Source organism: Centruroides vittatus, unplaced genomic scaffold (genome assembly GCF_030686945.1).
Source record: "Centruroides vittatus isolate TY-2023 unplaced genomic scaffold, ASM3068694v2 contig_786, whole genome shotgun sequence".
Classification (NCBI taxonomy): domain Eukaryota; kingdom Metazoa; phylum Arthropoda; class Arachnida; order Scorpiones; family Buthidae; genus Centruroides; species Centruroides vittatus.
The window spans coordinates 612,311-623,021 of NW_027122506.1; the positions used below are offsets into that span (position 1 = coordinate 612,311).

The 10,711-nt window shown below is 29.5% G+C and overlaps 1 long non-coding RNA gene across 1 annotated transcript; it reads left to right on the forward strand.

Annotated features, from left to right (window-relative positions):
* On the forward strand, nt 1-5,513 carry LOC136981645 (uncharacterized). Its single transcript, XR_010881752.1, has 3 exons — nt 1-107; nt 3,725-3,867; nt 5,406-5,513. It is a non-coding gene; the product is annotated as an uncharacterized lncRNA (long non-coding RNA).
* The last annotated feature ends 5,198 nt before the right edge of the window (nt 5,514-10,711 follow it).

The window sequence follows — 10,711 nt, forward strand, 5'->3', positions numbered from 1 at the left end:
TCCGTATCCAAATCAAATACCTTTGCGTATACATCAGATGCTTTCACCATTTCTGTGGATTGCTTCGACAATTTGGGTGCTTCTAGCGTGCTACACTGGACATGGAGGTAAGTGTACTACATTTATCATCATAATTTAAATTAAAATTTTTTACTTATCGGAAGAAACAATATATTGTGTGCATTTTTTCTATTTAGTGTTTCGATGATAATAGAAAACAGTTATTAATAGAATCGTCTCGTTATAAGAAATTAAAATTATAATATTAATACGGGTTAATTTGTTCTCCTATTTATAAGCACGGAATAAATTAACAGGAGTGTTTTGGTTTTGCAATTACCTCCTTAGCAGTAACGGATTATGTTTTTATCTAATTCACTTCGAGGATATTCCGGATATTCTAAATAAGACTAATATCCGATCGATGTTTTTTTCCAAAATCTGGTATCAAGTTCGGCGAATTAACATTTTGACTGATTACGAAAAATTTAGAGTATTACTATTAGCTGTACAACATGGAGCTAAATCTTGCCATAATCTATATAGCATTTTTCCCTTTTATAATTTTTTCCTGTTATTATGTCCTATGACCACTGAGAGAACCTTTATATTATTCCGTTTTTGAGCTTAAAAACTTCTAGGATAATGGCATGGAATGTGAATTTTTGAAATTAAACAGCTTCCTACGTGTTCACGTTTATATATTTAACTTGCATCTAAGATGTCTTGATAATTCTGATAATCCTTGGATCATAAGTTCTCAACAATGGCAAAGTAGATGATACCACTGAATGCTGGTAATTGAGCTCGGTTTCGCGACTAACCAAACTAATAGAGTTTTTCGGATTATTCACGTGTCTGACATCTAAACAAAAGATTGTTTCCATTCAACAGATCGCCCGTGTGTTGTGTTACCTTCTCGCATTGATTTAATCTAATTCATGCTGTAATATGGTTGCTGTCTATTGGTTCTTGTATGTGAACGTCTCTTTAATTCAAAACTATATTCGGTACACTATCTCACAACATTACGATTAGAAACATCTTCAATTCTTAAAAATTGGATTACATATGCATTTCGGATTGGTTTATATTCCAACCCCTCTTTAGTGCTATATAGAAAAAACAAAAATATGAGTAGGGCACAACATTATTTAGATATCGCTGAAAAAAAATCTTTATATGACATCCATTTAACATATTATAAATAGGCATAAAAAATCTTCCTCAATAATTATATCATCCGTAAACGTACATAACATTTTAGAGTTCTATATAAAAAATTATTTGTAAATTATGGTAGCTTAACATATTTATTTACATAAAAAACGTGATTGCATTTCAAAAACAACTAAAAGTTTGTAAAATTTATTAAAAACGTACAATTTCCGTACACTTAAAGTGGTGGATATCATTTCATTTTAATGAAGACATTACGGATGCTAACATAATGACTCAACACTGTAATGTAGAAATTAAGTTATTTTACAAATACATCTTTTTCCATTAATGACATATAAATACATACAAACAATAAGATTTATCCAGTATTTCAATTTCATTCGAACAAACTGTACAACATATCTTGGATGGTGGTTTTATTATGATACATAATGCTTCGTCCTCTATTAAATTATACCACTGAACATCTATTTGCATACCGTCTGAAGTATTGTCTAAATTTTCCTTAGGATGTTTTCTTATTTCAATACGTTTTTTTTGAATTTCGTTTATATGTATCTTTTCCTGAGTATTGAACTTTCATATTGTTTCTATTAATTTGACATTTATTATTTTTTGTATGAGTATACCATGGGGAACTATTGTATCCTAGCCTAATAGCTGCTTCCTGTTTTTTTATTCTTAATTCCAATGTTCTGCTTGTTTCGCCTATATAACTCTTTTGGATTTATACAATTACATTGTATCTTATAAACTACACTACACGTTTTTTTAAGATCATTTATATTATTATTACATTTTTTTTCTAATATTACCATATATATTATGTGGAATTTTATTTGTCAAAGATGGGGCCAAGACAATCTTATTCCTTTTAAGGATTTTATTGCAATTATTGAAAATATTTTTAACATACGGAAAGGCTTTTTATGTTTTTATCTATTTTATATTTCGTGTTATATCTATTTATGCAGTATTGTGTATGCGAAGTATTTATTTTATTTCTGGGGTAATCAACAAGAATAATTTGATATTACGATTAATATTAGCAGATATTCTTGTGTACATGTTCTTTAAGTCCATAACGTTTGTATTTTTTTTTTTCATGATATCCGGAATGTAAGAGTGGTAATTAATTGTTTTATTAACATTGCGTGGTTTTTATGTTTCAAAGGTGAATTTCTCCAAGTTATTTATTATCGTTATATCTCAGTAATTAATTTTTTTTTCTTCTTCTTCTATATTCAAATTGTATATCTTTATATTGTTTATGGTTTTAAGAATGATTTTATCATTTGTTATTGTATTATTATATATCAGTAAATAATCGTAAGCGTATCTCATTACAATTTTTATACCTGGAATATCGTGTATTATATCATCGATGTTTATCATGACTAGTTCCGCTAATTTTGCTCCCATCTTTGATCCCATGGTAATATCGCCTACCTGTCTATAAAATTCATCATAAACCTCAAAATAATACTTTGTACAAGCAGAATGTATTAGATCTATTAGTGATTTATCTACTTTAAGTTGAATTAGGCTAGTTTGAAACGAAAATTCAAAGAACATATTGAAATAAGAAAACATCCTAAAGTAAATTTACACAATACTTTACACGGTATGCACATAGATCCTCAGTAGTGTAATTTAATAGAGGGTGCCACGAAGCATTATGTATCATAATAAAACCACCATCCAAGATACGTTGTACGGTTTGTTCGAATGAAATTCAAATACTGGATAAAACGTATTGTTGGTAAGTATTTATATGTCATTAATGGAAAAAGATGTATTTGTAAAATAACTGAATTTCTAAATTACAGTGTTGAGTCACATTATATTAACTTCCATAATGTCTTCACTAAAATGAAATGGTATCCACCCACCTTAAGTGTACGGAAATTGTAAGTTTTTATAACTTTTACACACTTTTAGTTCTTTTTAAATGCAATCATGTTTTCTATGTGAATAAATGTGTTAAGCTTCCATAATTTACAAAGAATTTTTATGTAGAACACTAGAATGTTATGTAAGTTTACGGATGATATAATTATTGAGAAAGACTTTTTATGCCTATTTATGGTATGTAAAATGGATGTTATATAAAGATTCTCTTTCCTCGATATCTAAATAATAATGTGCCCTACTTATATTTTTGTTTTTTCTTTATAGCACTGAAGAGGGGTTGAGAAAATAAACCAACCCGAAATGCATATGTAATCCAACTTTTAAAAAGTAAAAATGTTTCTAACCGTAATGCTGTGAGATAGTCTACCGTACATTGTTTTGGATTAAAGAGACGTTCGCATACAATAACTAATTAATGTTGTTTTCATTAAAATATTCACAAATTTTATCTACAACTTTTGCTAATTAAGACTCTATTTAGTGAGTTCCTCTTCGGATATCACAAATGTGGGTGAAACAAGGATATACAATGACATTAAAGCACTATTTTTTTTCTTTTTCTTTTTTTTTAATTTAAATGTTTACGTTTACTTGGACATGATTTTGAAATGTTTTTATATATTTATAGGTATTTTGAATAAATTTTTGTCTCTTGATGTGTTCGTCATGTTGGATCGTCTGGTGGTATGGATGTACATTTTAAACAGCTTGATAATTCTTTACGTTATTGGAGGATTAAGAAGTCCTATACATATGACAGAAATTAATTTGGTACTGTGCATTTGCTTTATTTGTATTGCATAAGTGTGCAAAATTTTTAATTGATAATATTCTTCTATAAATAATTAAATTACATTCTAATTAGTAATATGGTTCTATACAATTTTTTTAAAATACTAGGAATAGAAAAAATCTGTGTCGGTGTTACGGATATTTAATAAGAGGGTGAAAAGGTATTGCAGTAAAACCTGTAAACAACGGTCATTGAGGAAACAAAGAAAAATTGCCGTTGTTTGGAGATGCCCGTTATTTCCAGAGCATTTTATATGCATTTCAAAAAGAAATGTTTCTGAAAAAAGGCCGTTGTTGAGGATTATACTGCATTAAGAAAATACTTATGGATAAGTTTAAAAATTTATATTGAGTACGAATTTGCAGAATTATTGGAGAATTGCTGTACAACATAGAGCTAAATCTTGCTGTAATTTATGAAGCGTTCTTCCCTTTTATAATTATTTCCTGTGATTTTGCCCTTTGACTGATGGTATATAAAATTCTCAAAAATATATGTATTATGGTATTTTATATAAATTCAAACTTTAATATAACGTTCTCTTTCATAGTGTGTTTGATAGTCATTTTCTTAATGTGCTTACGAATATTGTACATGTATCTTTTCGTTAAATATTAAAGTCTCGTTCAGTACAAATGAATTACTACATAAACAATTATGTATAGCATATAAATTTTTTTACCACACCACGCAAATTTGATATTCTCAAATTCAAACTTATGCGTAGACCTGATTATTGCATAAAATTGTTATTGCTTAAATTACTTCAGTTTAATGCCCCGTTGGATTTTGTAAATTCCATAAGCTAAAAAATAGTGGAGCTAAATCAAACTTTTACTGTACATTATCATATATGTAAAAATTAACTACAAATCTTTTTTTACAATTAATTAATAAAAATATATGATAACCAGTTAGCAGCACACTGGCTTCTATCAACTCATTTCAGTCTTCTATAGTCTCATCAATAATCGAGCTGAGAACACTGGTAGTCGCGTGTTCAAATCTGACCAACGGCTTTTTCTCAGTTTTTCTGTGATTATTTAACACCTGAATAAGGTCAGGTTACTCGTAGAAGTTCTCCGGGAAGAATAGTTTCACTTGGCAGATTGCCCACGTGTTGCTTTGCCGTATCTATGCGATACAGAACTTATAATATATTGTGGGTAACAGGGAAAGGAGCATTGATCTCTATTCATTATCTGTGCTGATTGACTCCGTTACTATCACGCCCTAATATTCCTAACTGTAGTTGACTATATAGCGGACTAATTGCCAATGTTCATGTCTCGTCTTATTCAATAAATCATCAAACTTCTTTAATAGTAAATTTCCTAATGTCCATTACACAAAACTATGCCAAAAAATAATATAACTGGATCAGAAGCAGTGAAAATCTTACTCATATGCCTTTACTTCTCATATGTCTTTTCGCCAATCTATACATTAAGTTTATTTTTAAATAAGTGAAAATAAATAGCAATGGATATAATTTTTGTTTTTTACTCTTTTCTAGTGGATGCTGTTTCTATTTGTTACATTCTTTACAATTATTGCATCGATTTTTTGCTACATATTTCTACAGACGCCATTTACATACCTATATCTTCTGCTGTTCTCCTGTAGATGTCAGAGAAATAGAAGTTTGAAAATATCGGATTCAAAAATGGAATCGTCAAACTGAAAAAATCATTTTGCTTTATCTATGAGAATAAATAATTAATTATATTTTAAAGTTATACAAATATATTTTACAATAAGATATTTTAATTCTTAACTGAATGAAGATAGACATATGGATTTGTGTTTTTTGTCTGTGTAAGGGGAGTTTCTGCGGAAATAATTAAACTTATTGTTTTAACGAACTTTTTTATGTTATATGTTAAGTGTAAAATAAAAATTGCTATTGTAGTAAATAAAAAATTATATCAGAAAAATGTTTGATATTATATGTTTTTAACGTTTAAAAACGTTACAAAAAATTGGTTTTATTCATCACGTTTCTCTACATTCGTATATGCTGTGGATTGAAAATCGAAGGAAATTTGAAAATTTAATAGAATTATTGAATTTACATACACATATCATGACTAAACTCCATATTTGATTATATATATCGATTCGGCGGTGGAGGTTTTGATGTGCATCAGGCACCGCCTGAAACGCTATTAAAATGCATTGTCATTGGACTTATCTCTTTACACTTCCAGCTTCTGTCATAATTATAAGTGGATGAAATTTGAGTCGCAAAATTTTAGGAACCGATAAAAAATGAAGTTAAATAAAAATCCTTAATGAATTTAATGCAATTTTTAATAAAAATTATTCCCGTCTTTCAAAATTCATGAAATTGACACAAATTCCCTGAAATTTCCTTTTTATCAGGTGACGTAATAAAATTATGAAGAAAATGGATTAAATTACAAATAACTAAAATACATCATATATTCCTAAATATTGTTACTTCAGAATACAATACTTGCAATTTGTATGGAAAAACTCATTTGTGTAATTCGAATTCAAGCAAAATATATCTTAGCGAATATTCTATTGTTTAATTGACTGTTACAATTATCTTTAGGACATGTTTTTAAAATGTAATTATTATGCCTTTATATAATACTGTATAAGACTGTTCAAAAAGTAATACGACAATTTTCGGAATTATTTGAGGATTACTTCTTCAAAGTATTTACAAAAGTGGTAATAATGCAGAAACAAATTTCAGCTAAATATTTTATAGTTGCTAATTTAAGGCCGTTTAAAGAACTGCGCAGGGCGTTACTTCACATCTTTTTTGAAGTTTATTTTGACAAACCTGAGTAAATTAGATAGCAATAAGTATTGCTAGGCATAATGTTTTCTTTCTGCACTCCGTGAAAAGATTTCTGAATCCGTTATTGTTAATTATTCAAGTTTCATTACTAACTTATAGACAGCGGCGTACCCAGGATGTGAACAAGAGGGGGACAACTTATTACTTTCGAGGAAGTAAAGAGGAAGAGTGAGATTTCACCGCAGATGGCTCTAGACTAGTCACAATATTTATTTTTCAAACTGATACTAAATTTATACGTGTCTGTGTGTCAATTATTATACTTTAATTTTCCATCTAGGAAGGGGTAGCTACCCATCCCTGTTTCTCACTGGGTACGTCCTTCTTGCAGACATGTTTGGAATATTGAAGTACGTTCAGTTATAAATTTACGAAATTTATAACTATTTCTCCAGAAGTCTAAGTTACAAAATACACGAAATTAGTGGTTTTATCGAAACAGAATATGGTATATGAAAATAGATATTTTCACTGGACACACCTAGCACCGATATATCCACCCAATTTATCCGAACATATCTACTTCCAAGAAGAGATGGAATAGGTAAGAAGGCCACAGTCATAAACTCATTCATTTATCAGATTTATCCCGACATACCTATTTCGCTTCTTTTGTCGTCATCTACACTTGGCATACTTTTCCATACCCCTCATGCTCATAAACTTTCCTTCGTTCAAATACGCCTTTACTTACTCCAACAAAGAATATTTTACTCGAGTCACTTTCCTTCTACTTTTTTCAAGTACATATTATTATTCTGTTTAGTAGTTTCTCCTTATTCGTTTTCCGAACATGGCCAAACTTCTATAAAGAGATTTGCTCGCCTTTTGTATGGTGTTCTTTCACGCTCTTTCACAGTTCATTTTTTCATCCAGTCTTTTCTCATCACGTCACAATCACCGCTGAAATTCACAGGCTACGAATTTCTGAAATGTTTCTGTTAAATGAAGAGGAATGATTTTTTTCTTCCATACTCTCATGATTTTTACAAAGTAATAACATAAATAAAACGATTATAAATTAATTGTGTATGAAGCGAATACTCTGATCAGTTGTGATTTACTAATACTGTTTATCGAAAAAACAATTTATTCGGCTCTCTTAAAACATTTATGAAAAGAAAATGAAACACTATTAATTCTAATTTTATATATTTTATTCTACTTCAAAATATACAATAATATACATTACAATATGAAGAAAAATTAGTTGAAGCTAAATTATATTTAATACATCTTCTATGCGGCATCAAATTAATATTACATTTAATATCGTGTTTTTGTGTTTCAATGTAAGAAAAAGTTATTATATTATTCGAATAATCAATTATAGAATATAATGTGACTACACTTATAAAAGAAAAGGCATTTTGAGAGGGTGAGGAAAGCGCGGCAACACCTCTTCCTGAGAGTTTACTCGAGTAAAGCTAAAAATTGCGGATAGAAAAATTATGTAAGGCTTATTGTTATTTTTCTAATCCATCTCTAAAGATTTCTGAATCTTTTATTGCACCTATGCTAATTTTTGCTACTTTTGATACAATTAGTAAGTGCAATAAAATAAACTACCAATAATTTCTAAACACATTTTTATTTTTATATTTAAATTTTTTGTATAGATACGAAGTACTAGCATAACTGGAACCGATATGAGTTTACACGAGTTATAACGAACAAACCTGTATATCACTGTGTATATAGCCACTAGCGCTGTGAATAAACAGTAAACTCAGATATTGTAGTGTATATACATGTGTAATAGTGCAATTGTCATATTCAAATCGTTTTCGTTTACCTATTTGATTTTTTCTTAATTAATTTACAAAGGTAAAAAGACTCTGTTTTCGGCAATCTCTTCGTTACGCTACTAATAATACACCATAATACAATAAAAGCGTTTAACTTTCTTTTGTATGAAAATTTGTTTCGAAATTCTTCATTTACGAAGAAATTTGCAATTCACTTTATTTGGAAAATTACAGTTATTTAATGCGCCAAAATGATTTCAATAATAATGCGTTTGGCGCATTGGTTAACTTAATTTAACAGTTATTCAATATTAAAATGTACATCTGTACATTATTTTAATATTGCCGTTGTAGAAACAAACAGAAATTTATATTCTCTAGAATGCATTACAAAATTCCACAGTGGCCGTGTGGATAAAAACACTAAATACTGGATGTTGGTCGTAGCTTCGCGCCTCGCAAACAGGTTCACAACGTGAAGTGTCCCGGGTTTTCTTTACGTTAATAACACTAAATAGGGGATAGATTCCAATAAAAGTCCTCCACACAGGCATCTTTCTTCCATAGATTACCATGTGCCATGTTTTTGCCGTATACAAGAAAAATTAAACTAGCATTACACTAACCTAAATTGCATGTTTCACTCTGATAACAAAATCAAAATAAAATAAAATTGTTGAATTCAAGTTTCTTACAAAGAATTAGCCAAAGAATTAAAAGTGTTCAAGAGAGTGTTGTTCAAAGGATTTTCTACAATCTTTGATACGCACGATTTCCTTTCATTCATATTTCTCAGTTGTAACATCGATGAAAAAATGGAATAAAGCAATTTCACCATCTGAAATGAAAAATGTTCAAACATTAATTTCGTTTTATATTTATTAATATTAAAATTTGCAAAAGACAATCAAGAAGAAACGCTATAAATATGTCATTTGTTCAACATAATTCGTGGAAAATTATTGATTTACTCTTGAGTTTGCAAGTAACTTATTAAATTCTTTATTTTTGAATTGATTTACAAAGCATTTCTCTGTGTAATTATAACATATACTTCCTACTAAGTGTTTACTTTCTATTCACTCTTGGCTCTTTTTTCTATTTTCGCGCAAAGTATCCAATTTTAATCCTACTCATTGGGACAGATGGCGGAATGATTAAAAGTACCTACTACTTTTATTGGTGACTTGTGGCCATGCGGTCTTCGTACTCTGAACACTGAGAGTTCGGTCGTGGTTTCGACCCTTGCTCGGGCGGGCTGACCACGAGGAGTTTCCCGAGTTTTCTCCACGTCTCTTAGGCCTAAATAGGGCCAGTTTCCCTTAAAAAAATACCTCCCTAAAGACATCCTTCAGGCAGATCGCCCAAGTGTTGCGTTGCCACAACTTATCAAAACAAACAAATAATCATTCTCAGTTATATCGGCCCCTTCCCTCACCACTCCAAACGCCCCGTTGTGGGCCTAATCGAATTCAGGATGGGTAAGATTAAAAAAACCTTGTCAGTGTTCATTTTAAGAATCGAATAAAAAAGGAAAAGAACATTAAATTACAACTAATTAGTTAATTATCTATGTACAATTTAATGAATATTACTTTCCAAACCTTAATAAAAAAATTTTTCTTTACGAAGAAAAATCCTGCAACAGAAACACCGATTGGCATTTTTCCAAATCGCTTCATAAAATTCAAAATCTGTAAATACACGCAAAATGAATAATTTCTTTGGTATAGAACTATAAGCGGCTAATTGTGAACAATCGTAATTTTCTGATGATGACATTTAAAAGTTTGCTTTTCGATATAATCCTTTGACATTTTGCATATCTGCTAATCTTCTCAAATAAGTTACAGTTTATTATCAAGGGAATAATGAAAAACAGAAAAATTAACAGTTAGCCACATACGGTTCTATAACCACGATTTATAAATGTCTGAAAATTCATTTTTTAAAACTAAAAAAAAATAAATAATAAATAAATAAACCTTAAATTTGAATTCCAGTTCCAAGTCTGCAGATGAAGTTTTTCCAATGCTAATGAAATCACAATATAACTGAAAAGTCAAGAAAAATGTATTAAAATTCAACTAGACTTACATGTAAAGTATAATAGGTATTATTCAACCGCGTATATGATTAAATATATTTAGGTCAATTTTCATCAATTTAAGCCAGTTTTAAGACGTGTGTTTTATATAGAGAGTGGTCAAGTGTGGAGTCGTCATTTAATGAAGACTG